Here is a 19,014-nt window from a genome sequence, read left to right on the forward strand (position 1 = left end):
TGATGGTGTTGAGGAGCAGACTTGGGAGCCTGAGGCGAAGATGAAGGCAAGGTTTAAGAAGTGGTACGAGAAGCAAGCCGCGACTTGAGCTAGTCTAGCCTGGTCCCATATGTAATCCGTGGCTGGAGTGGGAATGGAGTATTCCAGCCCATCTCTCTTGTTCACTTGGTCGCTTGGGGTGGTTGGTTGTGGGACTAAGTAACAAGATGAGGTGGTGCTTGGGGTACAAAGTTTCCGTGAGGCGGAGTTTTGGAGGAAAGTTTCCTAAAATAGAAGTTTCCTAAAGTGGAAAGTTTCCAAAAATGGAAAAGTGGTAAAAATGGAAAGTTTTATGGAGTTAAAAATTTGTCCAATTTTAGTGGAAGAAGCCGTGGAGGGGCTTGTGTGGCCTTAGTGGCGGACTTTTTAATCTTTGTGAGGCCTTAGTGGCGGATTTTTTAGTCATTGTGTGGCCTTAGTGGCAGACTTTTTAGTCATTGTGTGGCCTTAGTGGCGGTCTTTCGAGACATTGTGTGGCCTTTGTGGCGGGCTGTTTAGTCAGATGTGTGGCCTTTGTGGCGGGTTGTTTAGCCAGATGTGTGGCCTTTGTGGCGGGCTGTTTTATCGTACGCTTCGTCCGTTACGTCTGCATGTCCTTCGTCCTGTCCGCACGTTCTCCATTCGTATCGCATCTCTATCGTCAGTACCGCATACGCTCATTTACCCGGTCTGTACCGTCCTTATTTTGTCATGCGTCAATCCTTCCCGTCTGTACTCGGTCCGCATCGTCTTTATCCGATTACGTCCGGCCTGTGCGTACCGTCTCTGTCTGCGTACGTCCAATTTGACCGTACCGTCTTGGTCCCTGTACGTCCTTCGGGACAGATGGCCTTGGTGGCGGTCCTGTTTAGGACATTTGTTTGGCCTTGGTGGCGGTCCTGTTTAGGACATTTGTTTGGCCTTGGTGGCAGTCCTGTTTAGGACATTTGTTTGGCCCTTGTGGCAGTGAGATGATCCATGTGTGGTCATGAGGTATCTCAGTGAGGGAATATGTTGTTGGTAGGACATTGAGATGTCTTACGCGAGCCACGGAAAGGGAACCTGGATAGGGATAGGAGTCAGACGTGTTCAGAATTGTTTTCTTGCGACTCTTGGGGGACTTAGGTTCTCCTAGTAATGCCATATTCTGAGACTTTGTGGCTTGGGATTATGGTTGGTATATCGACTTCGGATGACGATCCGGGGGCGCGCTGTAGGGTGGCAACCCGAGAGACGAGTATTGGACTTCCTTATATATTATGGCATGCAGGCTTCAGCCTGATGAGGAGCCAATATTATGGCATGCAGGTTTCGGCCTGATGAGGAGCCAATAAAACTAAAGGTTTAGGCCTCTGAGTAAAGGAAAGTCCAAAACTCGAGAGCAAATAATGCCTGGAGCGTGAGTCTATCGCCTAGAGGTGACCTTTCGTAGTTCGGTCAAAGGAATGCAGGCCGTGGAGACGGTTGCACGGGAGTCCTTGGTTGATGGTTATTCGAGATTCCAGGATGAATTTAGTTTGTTGGGGGAGAATTGTAACACCCGTGAACCGAAACTGTGCGTTTTGGGTAAGGGTGTCGATCGACACCAAGGGGGTGTCGGTCGACACCAATGTTTTCTGGTTTGACCAGTTTGATTTAATTATCGATTTGGACCGGTTTGGTTTAGGAAAAACCATTGAACTAAGGCTTAAAAGGGAGAAAATGACCTAGGGTCGTGTGATGTTTTTGTCTCACGCCACTTTGAGAGAAAACAAAGAGAAAGTGTGTTCTTGAGCTTTTTGGTGATTTATGGGAGTTTGGTTGGCTTTTCTTGGGAGATTTGAAACTAGGAAGAAGCTAGAAGGTTGCTGGAAGTGTGGGATTCGTCATCGCTTGTCAGAATTTTCCTACAGAGAGGTGAGTGCATGACCATGGCTAATCTAAGCCTTTGATTTCATTGTTCTTGCTTGTGTGTTGTTGTTTGTGTGTTTTTCTTGCTGGGGAATGGTTGCTACAGGTTTCTAAGGATGTTTTCGGCTTGGGTTTTGAGTATTGGGCGATTTGGAGGAGTTTGGGAGCGAGATTCGACTCTCGTCTTCGAGCGGATCGCGATTGCAGAGGGAGTGTCGATCGACACCACTTGGTGTCGGTCGACACCAGCAAATTGGGCATCGATCGACACTGTGGGGTAGTGTTGGTCGACACCTCCCTTCCAGCGAGACGATGTTTGGTTTCCTGGTTTATATGTCTTGTTTGTTGATTGTTTGGAACATTGATATCATTGTTGCTTGTGTGTATAGCCCAGTAGATGGGAGGATTGCCTCACTGAGTGTTTATCAAATACTCATGCATCCCAATATGTGTTTGTGGTGCAGGTAAAGGCAAAGTGTGATCGTGGAATCAAGGCAATGAAGAGGAGGATATTCTAGGGACATGATTGGATGTTATCTGGCATTGCTAGGGTTCTAGAGTTGAGTCATTAAAAACATTACTAGGTTGTTGGTTTCATGTTTTTCCTGATGATTGGTTATTTGGATATTGGTTATGTTTTTGATTCTTGATTATTTATATTTATTGGTTATTGGTATTGTTATTCCGCTGTTGATTGTGATTGTGGTTAGGTGGCTAGTGGGTATTGGACCACTAGTTGTAGTTTATATTTATTATTTATTTATTATTAAAAAAAATGGGTCGAGTCGTTTCACCTTTTTGTTTGGTCTCGCCCATTTGGATTAATCTAAGGATTTGCCCTAATCCTTTTTATTACTGCTCTCTCTTGCACTTTCTCAAACTGACTGACTTGTCACTCCTTGGTCGAACCGTCTTCGAACTTCTTCATTTGTCCGATCGCGCTTTGAGGTGTCTTACGTGAATCCTCAATCAATCATGCTAATCGATTGCAAGTTAATTATGATTAAATAACTATGCAAACCTACAAGATGCTAAACAATCAAAGCAAGCAATTAAACAAGCAAGATAAGTAAGCAACACACAAACAAGTAGATAACCGCGGCTAGAAATTTACACAAATATTTTACACCCGTAAGGGAAAAATAGATGAGTTCTTCCTTCACCTAGCCGTCTACTACACAAGGTTCGTATCCTAGACAATATACACAACTAAGGTTAAGTCTATAGGTTAAGCAAAAAGAAAAACCTATCCGACCCTTACACAAAGCCCCAATGAAAACTTCCCTTTTTCCCCAACTATCCTATTGGTCTTGGCGGCTCCTACACTTCTCACAACGACACTCACACATCCTAGTCAGCTCCTCAGGTTGCGCTTCAGCGAGAGATTCGGTTGAGTCAGAGGCAACAGACGATGAGGTTCCGGCTTGGTTGGACTGGTTCTCGGCTCGCACATCCTAAACTGACGGGTCTTCTTTCGCACGTACAACTTGGTCATTCGGGTTCACTTCCTCTTGGACAACTCGGTTTGGATAGCGATAGGAAAAGTGCCCACGTACTCCACACTCAATGCACACAACATGTTCTGGAGATAACAACTGCGGCAGCGTCGTTCTCCAACAGTCCTTGGATAAGTCACAATAGTAACTATTCCTACTCCTTCACACGTCACAATAGTAACTGTTCCTGACCTGGACACGATCTGGATAAGTCACTCTCTTCCGAGTGGTAGCTCTGGTCCTTAGACGTCCTCTCGGCTGCGTAGTCACGGTCTGCGCTCCATGGCAAATGTCCTTGGCCTCTTGGTACTACTCTCTCCTTCTTCGATTCTGACACATTCTCGGTTCAGCCTCCTTACTTCGTCCATCCTATCGGTCATCTCCATCATTGGGTCACTTGGTACTGTCTCCATTTCCCTTAGGCGATTTAGCGACCTCTCGTTACTTAGGTCCTCCTCCAGCATCCTCGGATTCCACCTTCCGTAACTCGGCAACTCTCTTTCCTCCTGGTTGGTTTCTGGTTGTGGCAACACCATCCGCAATGGTATGGCTTGAATCAGACTGATTCGTTCTGGTACAACCCGGTCTGAACTGCTTCGTTCCTGCACCTCCTGGTCTGAAAAGTCTTGCTCTGGCACGACTTGATCTGATCTGCATACTGGACTAACATTGTTCCATAGCTCCATTGTTGGTTCGGTCTCCGGTACTGGGTCTTGCGGCACATAATCCTGATCACCCCTTAGCTCGATCACTAGAGTCGGTATGTCATCCTCTTCGTCCGATGATATCTCAATCACCTCCACATTTTCTTCCTCCGATGTTGGCTCATATGACTCAGAATCTCCATCGCTTGAGTTCCAATCTCTCTCGGTCTCCGGTACCACTTCACCACCACCAGCTTCATTTGTTGGGTAAACTTCGATCAGAAAATTGAGAATTCTGTCGATCGCCTCCGGATGTTCTCTTATGTAATCAAAGGCACTAGCATCGTCAATCTGCTCTTCTACAAGATTCAACAGCAGATGCTGCAAGCTGTCTGCGATCTCCGCATCTTCTTCTCCATGATCTCCAACTGGAACGGTTTGAAAGTTTCCTTGCGCGTCCATCCCGACTTGGATACGACTCGGCTCTCCAATCTCCAACACTATTGTTTGATCATCTTGATCCACTTCCACCTCCTCCGATCCTTCTAGGTATTCTGATGGGTCGGTCTCAACAAACGGGTTAGCGTCATACATGTCCAAAAGTCCTTCAACACTCCAAGTATCTGGATCAATCGGCTCGTGACTGCTCTCTGACTCGGTCGACAAATAACCATTATGGTTATTGTAATCACCATGTCCCGGCCACTTTCCTCCTAAACCATCCCCATGTCTCGGCCACCCTGCTCCTGAACCATCCCCGCAACCTGATTCACCTGAAGACATCTAAACACACACAAGGGTTGGTAAGATGCTAATCAGGTCTAAGGTTTACACTCAAACTAGACAAGCAAACAACCGGAATCTAATATGTGTTTTTATGACGCATTTACTCGATAAAACATGGAAAAGCACAAGTGCTCACGGGTTCGAAAACACCGCTCTAATACCAAGCTTGTAACACCCCTGAACCGTCCTATGTCCCGGACGAGAGCACGGACAGCCCGCAGAATGTCACGTATGGGAATCGCACCCTGGTGGTCCGGTCGAGGGACGAAAGCTGCAGCTTCCTGACCAGTCCTCCTGGACGCGACTCTGCCCGCGGCCGAGGTTCGCTTAGGCTTTGCAACCCTCGCGGCCCTAGCGCGTTGTGTTGGCCCGGACAAGGCCGATGTATCGGATGCAACTTGCCATGTTTCCCCCAAAAACCGAATATATTACTTTAATAAATCATTACATTGAAAATATGTTATCAAGCAATACACAAAAAAGTCGGATACTTTCAAGAATATATCTTAGGAAAATATAGGGTTTTTACAAAAACACAGAAAACAATCCCTATCCGGTACCCTAAAGTTTGCTCCAGCTCTAGACTCTTCCTAGACTTCCTGCAAGACAAAATATTATCATGAGTAATCTAAGATTACTAAGTGAGCCTCGGTACCCCTTTCCTAAACATGCTTCTAATTTTTCCCCACCCCGACTACCCCAACAAGGAAGGAGACAAACAAGCAAGCAATCAAAGCAACGCAACAGAAACGTTAGCGGAAGCAAAACAACAAACAAGCAAAGAGGGTTAGATCAAGAAAGACTCGACTCAACAACCTAGACTCTTTACTCCTACACAAGGCTAGACGAATAGAATAAACTTGGCTATCCTAGACTCTATCACCTATACAACACAAGACGACTAGAATAATCGACTACCCTAGACTCTTCACCTATGGGCCCTCGATAATCTGTTCCGTTCCTTACCTCTACCCATGCGGAAACCACAAAGGTAACCTGGATGTGCCATCCAATGCTACGACGTCAAGTAGCTGTCGTTCTAGTAGCTAGCTAGACACGACTTTTGTCTCACGCGAGTGGTCATTGAGAACTCTCGCGAGACAACCAACATATTCGGAAACAGAAGATCGACTACTCTATCCTAGCTACGACTCGAGAAAAATAACTACTAGAATTCAGGAGACTAGCTAAGACAAGTACTACAAATTCGAAGGGTTAGTGAATATAACTCTAAGAATCTAGTAATAAAACACAAGCAATTCAAGCAAGAAAATCAAGCAAAGCAAGCAAGAAATCAAGCAAGAAAACACACAACAATCAACAGGAAACAAGAATGAAAATTCAAGAAATCTAGATTGTTCTACATGCATGCAACCTCCCTAACCGATTTTTAAGCAAGAAAAATATTGCAAATAAAAATCTACCAATTTAATCATGCATGCAACCGAAGTAACCAATTTTTATGCAAGAGTTAATACAATAAAAATCTATCGGTTCTAACAGTCCTGCAAATCTGTGGTCCAAATTTTAACAAGTCCAAATTGTTAAAAATGCATCCAATTCAATTCTCAACATGCATGGNAATCGACTACCCTAGACTCTTCACCTATGGGCCCTCGATAATCTGTTCCGTTCCTTACCTCTACCCATGCGGAAACCACAAAGGTAACCTGGATGTGCCATCCAATGCTACGACGTCAAGTAGCTGTCGTTCTAGTAGCTAGCTAGACACGACTTTTGTCTCACGCGAGTGGTCATTGAGAACTCTCGCGAGACAACCAACATATTCGGAAACAGAAGATCGACTACTCTATCCTAGCTACGACTCGAGAAAAATAACTACTATAATTCAGGAGACTAGCTAAGACAAGTACTACTAATTCGAAGGGTTAGTGAATATAACTCTAAGAATCTAGTACTAAAACACAAGCAATTCAAGCAAGAAAATCAAGCAAAGCCAGCAAGAAAACACACAACAATCAACAAGAAACAAGAATGAAAATTCAAGAAACCTAGATTGTTCTACATGCATGCAACCTCCCTAACCGATTTTTAAGCAAGAAAAATATTGCAAATAAAAATCTACCAATTTAATCATGCATGCAACCGATGTAACCAATTTTTATGCAAGAGTTAATGCAATAAAAACCTATCGGTTCTAACAGTCTTGCAAATCTGTGGTCCAAATTTTAACAAGTCCAAATTGTTAAAAATGCATCCAATTCAATTCTCAACATGCATGGTGATTCCTAGCAAAAATTCAATGTGTTCAACATAAATTCTAACATGAATCCTACCATATTATGCATGCAACATCTAATTCGTCCTAACATAAACCTAGTCTAAATGCAACACACAACAGGTACGTACAAGGTCCATAAGAACCTTGTAGCACCCCACGCAAACTACCACAGAACTCATAGCGATTTAGCAGATTGATGACCGGACTTCACAGCATTGCAGATCAGACAGCCTCCTCTCGCGCCTAACAGCTCTTCCGAACAGCCTCTCCGAACAGCCTCTTGCCTTCTCCCGAACAGCGTCTCTGTAANGAATTCAGGAGACTAGCTAAGACAAGTACTACAAATTCGAAGGGTTAGTGAATATAACTCTAAGAATCTAGTAATAAAACACAAGCAATTCAAGCAAGAAAATCAAGCAAAGCAAGCAAGAAATCAAGCAAGAAAACACACAACAATCAACAGGAAACAAGAATGAAAATTCAAGAAATCTAGATTGTTCTACATGCATGCAACCTCCCTAACCGATTTTTAAGCAAGAAAAATATTGCAAATAAAAATCTACCAATTTAATCATGCATGCAACCGAAGTAACCAATTTTTATGCAAGAGTTAATACAATAAAAATCTATCGGTTCTAACAGTCCTGCAAATCTGTGGTCCAAATTTTAACAAGTCCAAATTGTTAAAAATGCATCCAATTCAATTCTCAACATGCATGGTGATTCCTAGCAAAAATTCTATGTGTTCATCATAAATTCTAACATGAATCCTACCATATTATGCATGCAACATCTAACTAGTCCTAACATGAACCTAGTCTAAATGCAACACACAATAGGTACGTACAAGGTCCATAAGAACCTTGCAGCACCCCACGCAAACTACCACAAAACTCATAGCGATTTAGCAGATTGATGACCGGACTTCACAGCATTGCAGATCAGACAGCCTCCTCTCGCGCCTAACAGCTCTTCCGAACAGCCTCTCCGAACAGCCTCTTGCCTTCTCCCGAACAGCGTCTCTGTAACGCCCCCGAACCGTTCTATGATTACGTAGGCCATCGGACAGCCTCGGGATGCTACTATGGGAATTGTACCGGGTCGTTCCGGTCGAGGGACGGAAGCTGCAGACTTTCCAACCAGTCTTCCCTAGTACAGTTCCACCCGCAGCCGAGACTGCTTAGGCTTTGCAACCCTTGCGGCCTGGTGCGTTGTGTTAGCCCGGACAAGGCCGAGTACCATTTGCAACTTGCCATGTTTTCCCCGAAAACCGAATATATTACTTCAATAGTTTATTACATTGAAAATAAATCATTAAACCAATATACAAAGATAGTCGAATAATTTTTACATAATCATTTAAGAAAATATAGGGTTTTACAAAGAACACAAGAAAACCCTATCCGGTGCCCTAATGTTTGCTCCAGCTCTAGAATTACTTAGGCTTCCCTGCAAGACAAAAATAATATCATGAGTAATCTAAGATTACTTGGGCACCCCTTTCTCCTAAACAGGATTCTACTCCCCAACCCGACTACCCCGACAGGCAAAGAAAACAAGCAAGGGAAGTAATCAAAGCTACGCAACAGAAACATTAGCGGAAGAAAATAAACAACAAGCAAGCGAGTGAGGTTAGATCAACGCGACTCAACACGGACGATCTAGACTCGCTAAACACAGAGAAAGATGACCAAAGGGACAAGAACTACTTGGACACTTTAGACTCTTATCTCTACACAACTCGCAAGGACGACTACAATAAAACAAGGGACACTTGTAATACCCTAGACTCCTTCGCTTATCAACCAAACAAAGACATCTAGAATACAACAAGGGATACTTGAAATACTCTAGACTCTTTTCACCTATGGGCCGTCGATAATCTGTTCCACTCCACAACACTTCCCATGCTGAAACCACCCAGGTAACCAGCATGAGACCACAAAGGTTACATCGTCATGTAACGGTCACGCTAGTAGCTAGCTAGCCTTGACATTTTCCCGCGCGAGTGATCTTCTGGAACTCTCGCGAGACCAACCACAATTGGAACAGAAGATTGACTTCATTCCTCTAGCTAGGACTCGAGAAACGAATTCAAGAGACTTCGCTAAAACACTTACAACAACTCAAGCTAGAAGATCGCGCTACACAAGCAGGAATATTCAAGCAAGAGCACATGCCTTAATCAACAAGAACAAGAATGAAATTCAAGCATCTTATGATTAGTCTACATGCATGCATCCAATTTAATCCCCTTAAGCAAATTATTACAACAAATTCGCATGCAAGTCATTTTGATTTAACCGCGTAAATCCTTCCAGTTCAAATAGCATGCACGCTAACTCGATTTAACACTTTAAATCCCTTAAATTCAATTCAGCATTTGAGTTAACCTCATCCGATTTTATGCAATAAAATTGCAATTAAACTTCACCCATTTTTAATCATGCATGCAACCAGTTTATTAAGCAAAACAATTTGCTAATAAATTCGCTAAGTCTCAACATGCATGCAATCCTCTTAACCAAATTTTAAGCGTTCCAATTTTCTTAAAATGCATCCAATTTCCTTTGCATGGCAACTCTTAGTTCAAACTGAATGAGCATTGAACATAAATTTAGCATAAATACCACCAAATTTCGCATGCATTAAATTTAAACCGATTCTAATATGAATCTAGTCTACATGCATTACCGCAGAACTCACCCTTATGCCGTCGATGACAACCGGACTTCACCGCACCACTTGATCAGACAATCTTCTCCTTTACGCCAGACAGCTTCTCGCTCTTGCCCGCTTTCACCCACAACCACCTTCTACTCGATTATCTCTCCTTTGTTTCTCTCTTGGCACCAACAATATCACTCGATGATCTCTCTCTCTCGTTTCTCTCTTGGCTTTGAGAGAAACACCAACTTTAGGGTTCTAACAATTGAGAGTTTGAGAGAAAAATGAGAAAAATTCCCAAATGAAATCGCAAGCCTCCTATTTATAGGCGCAACCCTTCCTTCTTCTCCTTAGTGCATTTTGACACTGCATGTGGCGCGTGTAATGCACAGCCCAATCACCTCGCGACACTCCACTCTAAACTCCAAACTTCTTTCTGCATGTTGGGCATGTAAGTTGATTGGTCAGTTTTGTCAAAGAGACAATTTCTTGTTTCCTTGTCTTCTCTCGTCCCTTCGTCCGGTACTCTTGTCAGTTCACTCCCTTCCGTCCTCGTTCGGACGCTATCGGCCCTCTCGGCCATACTCGGACAGTTTTCTCAGCTCTCGGCCACCATTGATCCTCTCGGCAGCTTTCAGACAATTCGGACAGTACGTCTCGGACGGTACAGACGATACGTCCCGGACAGGATGGACGATACGTCCCGGATGGTACCGACTTTGAGAGAGTAAAACACTTAGCAAAATTTTGAGAGTTTTCTTGAGTTGAGAGAATGTCTCAAATGTGAAGGGTGAACTTCCTTTTATAGAGGTTCATGGGCGGCGCAACTCGCCAGTGCATGGCGAGCACACGGTCGCTTCTCTTCCACTCATTTGCGAGACTTGGTGAGCAAGTTTTCAATGTAAAGAGAATCTCTCCTCTCCTCTTGCATGCGTGTGGATTGGTGGATGGACTAAGCGAATCTCCATTTTGTCTCCCACATTTGTGCATGAATTCCTATTGGCCATCTTCTTAAGACATAATGATTATGTCTCATTTTTTTGTCAACAACACAATGATTATTTCTTACAATTGCATGAATGCCCATTGGTTGATTTTGTGTAAAAAATCTTTTTGAATCGCTAGATAATCGCTCCTTAATTTCCGGACTGCTGTCTGGTCGGTACAGCGTTTTCGCGCAAAACTGTGTTTGCCGTACGCTTCGTCCGTTATGTCTGCATGTCCTTCGTCCTATCCGCACGTTCTCCATCCGTATCGCATCTCTATCGTCAGTACCGCATACGCTCATTTACCCGGTCCGTACCGTCCTTATTTCGTCATGCGTCCATCCTTCCCGTCTGTACTCGGTCCGTATCGTCTTTATCAGATTACGTCCGGCCTGTGCGTACCGTCTCTGTCTGCGTACGTCGAATGTGACCGTACCGTCTCGGTCCCTGTACATCCTTCGGGACAGATGGCCTTGGTGGCGGTCCTGTTTAGGACATTTGTTTGGCCTTGGTTGCGGTCCTGTTTAGGACATTTGTTTGGCCTTGGTGGCGGTCCTGTTTAGGACATTTGTTTGGCCTTGGTGGCGGTCCTGTTTAGGACATTTGTTTGGCCCTTGTGGCAGTGAGATGATCCATGTGTGGTCATAAGGTATCTCAGTGAGGGGATATGTGGTTGGTAGGACACTGAGATGTCTTACGCCAGCCACAGGAAGGGAACCTGGATAGGGATAGGACTCAGACGTGTTCAGAATTGTTTGCTCGCGACTCTTGGGGGACTTAGGTTTTCCTAGTACTGCCATATTCTGAGACTTTGTGGCTTGGGAGTATGGTTGATATATCGACTTCGGATGACGATCTGGGGGCGCGCTGTAGGGTGGCAACCCGAGAGACGAGTATTGGACTTCCTTATATATTATGGCATGCAGGCTTCGGCCTGATGAAGAGCCAATATTATGGCATGCAGGTTTTGGCCTGATGAGGAGCCAATAAAACTAAAGGTTTAGGCCTCTGAGTAAAGGAAAGTCCAAAAGTCGAGAGCAAATAATGCCTGGAGCGTGAGTCTATCGCCTAGAGGTGACCTTTCGTAGTTCGGTCAAAGGAATGCAGGCCGTGGAGACGGTTGCACGGGAGTCCTTGGTTGATGGTTATTCGAGATTCCAGGATGAATTTAGTTTGTTGGGGGAGAATTGTAACACCCGTGACCCAAAACTGTGCGTTTTGGGTAAGGGTGTCGATCGACACCAAGGGGTGTCGGTCGACACCAATGTTTTCTGGTTTGACCAGTTCGATTTAATTATCGATTTGGACCGGTTTGGTTTAGGAAAAACCATTGAACCGAGGCTTAAAAGGGAGAAAACGACCTAGGGTCGTGTGATGTTTTTGTCTCACGCCGCTTTGAGAGAAAACAAAGAGAAAGTGTGTTCTTGAGCTTTTTGGTGATTTCTGGGAGTTTGGTTGGCTTTTCTTGGGAGATTTGAAACTAGGAAGAAGCTAGAAGGTTGCTGGGAGTGTAGGATTTGTCATTGCTTGTCAGAATCTTCCTACAGAGAGGTGAGTGCATGACCATGGCTAATCTAAGCCTTTGATTTCATTGTTCTTGCTTGTGTGTTGTTGTTTGTGTGTTTTTCTTGCTGGGGAATGGTTGCTACAGGTTTCTAAGGATGTTTTCGGCTTGGGTTTTGAGTATTGGGCGATTTGGAGGATTTTGGGAGCGAGATTCGACTCTCTTCTTCGAGCGGATCGCGATTGCAGAGGGAGTGTCGATCGACACCAGCAAATTGGGCATCGATCGACATTGTGGGGTAGTGTCGATCGACACCTCCCTTCTAGCGAGACGATGTTTGGTTTCCTGGTTTGTATGTCTTGTTTGTTGATTGTTTGGAACATTGATATCATTGTTGCTTGTGTGTATAGCCCAGTAGATGGGAGGATTGCCTCACTGAGTGTTTATCAAATACGCATGCATATCAATATGTGTTTGTGGTGCAGGTAAAGGTAAAGTGTGATCGTGGAATCAAGGCGATGAAGAGGAGGATGTTCTAGGGACTCGATTGGATGTTATCTGGCATTGCTAGGTTGCTAGAGTTGAGTCATTAGAAACATTACTAGGTTGCTGGTTTCATGTTTTTCCTGATGATTGGTTATTTGGATATTGGTTATGTTTTTGATTACTGGTTATTTATATTTATTGGTTATTGGTATTGTTATTCCGCTGTTGATTGTGATTCTGGTTAGGTGGCTAGTGGGTATGTGACCACTAGTTGTAGTTTATATTTATTATAAAAAAAAAGAATGGGTCTGTCGTTTCACCTTTTTGTTTGGTCTCGCCCATTTGGATTAATCTAAGGATTTGCCCTAATCCTTTTTATCTTTTGAGATATCNCCCAAAACTGTGCGTTTTGGGTAAGGGTGTCGATCGACACCAAGGGGTGTCGGTCGACACCAATGTTTTCTGGTTTGACCAGTTCGATTTAATTATCGATTTGGACCGGTTTGGTNAAGGTATCTCAGTGAGGGGATATGTGGTTGGTAGGACACTGAGATGTCTTACGCCAGCCACAGGAAGGGAACCTGGATAGGGATAGGACTCAGACGTGTTCAGAATTGTTTGCTCGCGACTCTTGGGGGACTTAGGTTTTCCTAGTACTGCCATATTCTGAGACTTTGTGGCTTGGGAGTATGGTTGATATATCGACTTCGGATGACGATCTGGGGGCGCGCTGTAGGGTGGCAACCCGAGAGACGAGTATTGGACTTCCTTATATATTATGGCATGCAGGCTTCGGCCTGATGAAGAGCCAATATTATGGCATGCAGGTTTTGGCCTGATGAGGAGCCAATAAAACTAAAGGTTTAGGCCTCTGAGTAAAGGAAAGTCCAAAAGTCGAGAGCAAATAATGCCTGGAGCGTGAGTCTATCGCCTAGAGGTGACCTTTCGTAGTTCGGTCAAAGGAATGCAGGCCGTGGAGACGGTTGCACGGGAGTCCTTGGTTGATGGTTATTCGAGATTCCAGGATGAATTTAGTTTGTTGGGGGAGAATTGTAACACCCGTGACCCAAAACTGTGCGTTTTGGGTAAGGGTGTCGATCGACACCAAGGGGTGTCGGTCGACACCAATGTTTTCTGGTTTGACCAGTTCGATTTAATTATCGATTTGGACCGGTTTGGTTTAGGAAAAACCATTGAACCGAGGCTTAAAAGGGAGAAAACGACCTAGGGTCGTGTGATGTTTTTGTCTCACGCCGCTTTGAGAGAAAACAAAGAGAAAGTGTGTTCTTGAGCTTTTTGGTGATTTCTGGGAGTTTGGTTGGCTTTTCTTGGGAGATTTGAAACTAGGAAGAAGCTAGAAGGTTGCTGGGAGTGTAGGATTTGTCATTGCTTGTCAGAATCTTCCTACAGAGAGGTGAGTGCATGACCATGGCTAATCTAAGCCTTTGATTTCATTGTTCTTGCTTGTGTGTTGTTGTTTGTGTGTTTTTCTTGCTGGGGAATGGTTGCTACAGGTTTCTAAGGATGTTTTCGGCTTGGGTTTTGAGTATTGGGCGATTTGGAGGATTTTGGGAGCGAGATTCGACTCTCTTCTTCGAGCGGATCGCGATTGCAGAGGGAGTGTCGATCGACACCAGCAAATTGGGCATCGATCGACATTGTGGGGTAGTGTCGATCGACACCTCCCTTCTAGCGAGACGATGTTTGGTTTCCTGGTTTGTATGTCTTGTTTGTTGATTGTTTGGAACATTGATATCATTGTTGCTTGTGTGTATAGCCCAGTAGATGGGAGGATTGCCTCACTGAGTGTTTATCAAATACTCATGCATATCAATATGTGTTTGTGGTGCAGGTAAAGGTAAAGTGTGATCGTGGAATCAAGGCGATGAAGAGGAGGATGTTCTAGGGACTCGATTGGATGTTATCTGGCATTGCTAGGTTGCTAGAGTTGAGTCATTAGAAACATTACTAGGTTGCTGGTTTCATGTTTTTCCTGATGATTGGTTATTTGGATATTGGTTATGTTTTTGATTACTGGTTATTTATATTTATTGGTTATTGGTATTGTTATTCCGCTGTTGATTGTGATTCTGGTTAGGTGGCTAGTGGGTATGTGACCACTAGTTGTAGTTTATATTTATTATAAAAAAAAAGAATGGGTCTGTCGTTTCACCTTTTTGTTTGGTCTCGCCCATTTGGATTAATCTAAGGATTTGCCCTAATCCTTTTTATCTTTTGAGATATCAAGTTTATATTGTTATTAATATAATACTAATTTATAATATAAGACTAGATATTTATCCGCGGTACACCACAAAAATATATTTATTAAATTAAAATATATAAAAAGTAGGTTGTATTTATTTTTTTATATATATATTCAATTTTATCATTGGTTATAACCCTTAGTCACCAATTTTCTTTTATATATGCGGAATGATATAATTTTAAACAAATCATATGCACATTTATTATTTTTATTAGTTAAAATAAAATGAGATAATTTTATTAATATTTGATTAAAAGATATGTTAAAAGATTTTTCCGTGTATANGATTTGTCATTGCTTGTCAGAATCTTCCTACAGAGAGGTGAGTGCATGACCATGGCTAATCTATGCCTTTGATTTCATTGTTCTTGCTTGTGTGTTGTTGTTTGTGTGTTTTTCTTGCTGGGGAATGGTTGCTACAGGTTTCTAAGGATGTTTTCGGCTTGGGTTTTGAGTATTGGGCGATTTGGAGGATTTTGGGAGCGAGATTCGACTCTCTTCTTCGAGCGGATCGCGATTGCAGAGGGAGTGTCGATCGACACCAGCAAATTGGGCATCGATCGACATTGTGGGGTAGTGTCGATCGACACCTCCCTTCTAGCGAGACGATGTTTGGTTTCCTGGTTTGTATGTCTTGTTTGTTAATTGTTTGGAACATTGATATCATTGTTGCTTGTGTGTATAGCCCAGTAGATGGGAGGATTGCCTCACTGAGTGTTTATCAAATACTCATGCATATCAATATGTGTTTGTGGTGCAGGTAAAGGTAAAGTGTGATCGTGGAATCAAGGCGATGAAGAGGAGGATGTTCTAGGGACTCGATTGGATGTTATCTGGCATTGCTAGGTTGCTAGAGTTGAGTCATTAGAAACATTACTAGGTTGCTGGTTTCATGTTTTTCCTGATGATTGGTTATTTGGATATTGGTTATGTTTTTGATTACTGGTTATTTATATTTATTGGTTATTGGTATTGTTATTCCGCTGTTGATTGTGATTCTGGTTAGGTGGCTAGTGGGTATGTGACCACTAGTTGTAGTTTATATTTATTATAAAAAAAAAGAATGGGTCTGTCGTTTCACCTTTTTGTTTGGTCTCGCCCATTTGGATTAATCTAAGGATTTGCCCTAATCCTTTTTATCTTTTGAGATATCAAGTTTATATTGTTATTAATATAATACTAATTTATAATATAAGACTAGATATTTATCCGCGGTACACCACAAAAATATATTTATTAAATTAAAATATATAAAAAGTAGGTTGTATTTATTTTTTTATATATATATTCAATTTTATCATTGGTTATAACCCTTAGTCACCAATTTTCTTTTATATATGCGGAATGATATAATTTTAAACAAATCATATGCACATTTATTATTTTTATTAGTTAAAATAAAATGAGATAATTTTATTAATATTTGATTAAAAGATATGTTAAAAGATTTTTCCGTGTATAGTTTTCTAATTGCTTTTTTTATTCCCTTATAAAAATCCACGTATTACTACACATATATGGTACAAAGAGGACCAGACCGGACAAACCAATCTTTATTAGATGACTCGTATAACTGAACAATACATATATGATTTGTAAGCATTTAAATGGAGTTTTTTTTAGTAAGGCAACTCGCCAACCCAGTTACTGGGAGGATCGTAGTTGCATGTGATGAAGGTTTGACCATTCTTGCATCTCACTTTAGCACATCCCAACTTCTCCGTGTTTCTCCACACAACCTGAGTATAGTGGCTATACTGTTTGTCCCAAGCTCATGTGTTGCAATTATAATTGTAGTCAAATTGCTCGCCCACCCACATGTCAACCACTGCAATGCCTGTCACGCCATTCTCTCATCACTACGTCAAAATATTAGTATTGAAAAACAAAAAATATGACAATTATAACAACAACATGAATATAGAAAAAAACCAAATAGTATGCGAAGGTCACGTTTGATCCCTAAGCTCAAGATCAATGTTCAAAGGTGTATCTTATAGTTTTCAGTATATGTATTTGGAGATGATAGTTCTTGTTTAGGTGTAAAATATTTATAGGATGCTTTCTTCTCCAAGGCAATAATATTCCAGTTAGCAACTAATTAGGAAGACAAATATGTGTAATCAGTTTTGTTAAGGAATATGCTAGGAATCACCCATTATTACTTTAATTAAGGTCTTTATATAAGTAGTGTATAATTTGTGTGTGTGTTAGAGAAAATCTCAGTTTTGAACAATCTTTGTTTCTGTTTTTGTTTGTAGACCTGAAGATCCAATATTCATTATCTACTTTAATGGAAAGTTTCAAGTTGTCAATGGTACTGTGGTTGCATATGTTGGAGGCGAGACTCATACTCTTGAATACAAGGCGGAGACAATATTTGCAAACATGGTGGAGTCGCTTGGGTTGTCTATGGTTGGACAAAGGATCTGGTTTAAGTTCCCATACAAGATGATCTCAGAGTTGAAGTTGTTGTATGATGGATACGATAATTTCCAGAGAATGTGTTCAGCTGCGATGTGGACAAGATCAATAGAACTCTATATGGAGAAGGATGAGATTACTGATGATGGAGCTGGTCAAGAAGAAAACATTGAAGGAGGTGGTCAAGAAGGAGTCAATGATGATGGAGATGGTGAAGGAGGAAACGATAGAGCTTATGCTGTTAGAGGTGATGAGGATTGTTTCGGTAGAGTAGATGATGATGAGGAAGATGTGGCTTGCGATTTTGAGGCCACTCCTCAGAATTCAGATGATGAGGATAGTGGATCCGAAAAATACCTTAGGTATAAAAAAGGCAGTGGAGAGATAAGATTGGGGCAAGTATTTGACAGCATACCTTTGTTCAAGGAAGCTGTTGTCGAGTATGCGCTTAAGGAAGGAACTAACGTGAAGTATTCAAGATGGAGTTCTGAAAAATCGGAAGTGATATGCTCTATTGGTGGTGGCTGCAAATTCAGAATCTATTGTTCTTTTCAAAAAGAAAAGAACACATTCCAAGACATGTCATGCAATGATTTCCATTCATGTATCCCAAACAAGTATAGCAAGGTAGTGAAGGATGGGGTCATTTCTAAGTTAGTATTGGATGACATTAGGAATGATCCTACTTTCAAGCCGAAGGCAATAAAAGCAGTGATGGAGGACCATTACAACTTGGTGGTCACTCCAGATCAATGTAGAAAAGCCAAGACAAAAGCATTGGCAATCATTCAAGATGAACATGATGAGCAATTTGCTAGACTAAAGGACTACCGTCTAGAGCTACTTGAGTAAGTGTTTCTTTTTATATTTGCATAACTTTTTACATTTCGATTCTCATCTCTAACCTTGCTTATTGTTTTGTCAGTTCTAACCCGGGATCGACTGTTGAAGTGGGAACAATGAGAACTGATGAAAGTATTGAGAAGGTTGACAGGTTCTATGTCTGTTTGGCAGCACTCCGGAAAACATTTGTTGCTCATTGTCGACCAATATTTGGGATAGATGGTTGCTTTTTGAAGAATAATGTCAAAGGTCAACTCTTGGCAGCTATAGGACGAGATGCCAACAACCAGTTCTTCCCTGTTGCATGGGCTATTGTGCCAGTAGAGAATACAGATAGTTGGATATGGTTTATTCAACTTCTTAAAACAGACTTGCAACTTGGAGATGGACAAGGATTTAGTCTCATCTAAGACAGGCAGAAGGTAAGTTGGCTTTCCTTTATTGAAAATTTAATCTACATTCTACTTAAAATATGTGTTTGAGACAATTACTCTTTTTATGATAGGGTTTGCTTATTGTTGTGGAGCAAGAGTTGCCCAATGTAGAGCATCGTATGTGTGCACGCCACATCTATGGGAACCTTAGGAAAGCATATCCAGGTAAAGAGCTGCCTAAACATCTATTTTGGGTCGTTGCTAAAAGTTTCAATGACGCAGACTACAACAGAGCCACTGAAGAACTAAAGAAGTTTGATCAANTAATGTCAAAGGTCAACTCTTGGCAGCTATAGGACGAGATGCCAACAACCAGTTCTTCCCT

Source organism: Camelina sativa, chromosome 14 (assembly GCF_000633955.1).
Source record: "Camelina sativa cultivar DH55 chromosome 14, Cs, whole genome shotgun sequence".
Classification (NCBI taxonomy): Eukaryota; Viridiplantae; Streptophyta; class Magnoliopsida; order Brassicales; family Brassicaceae; genus Camelina; species Camelina sativa.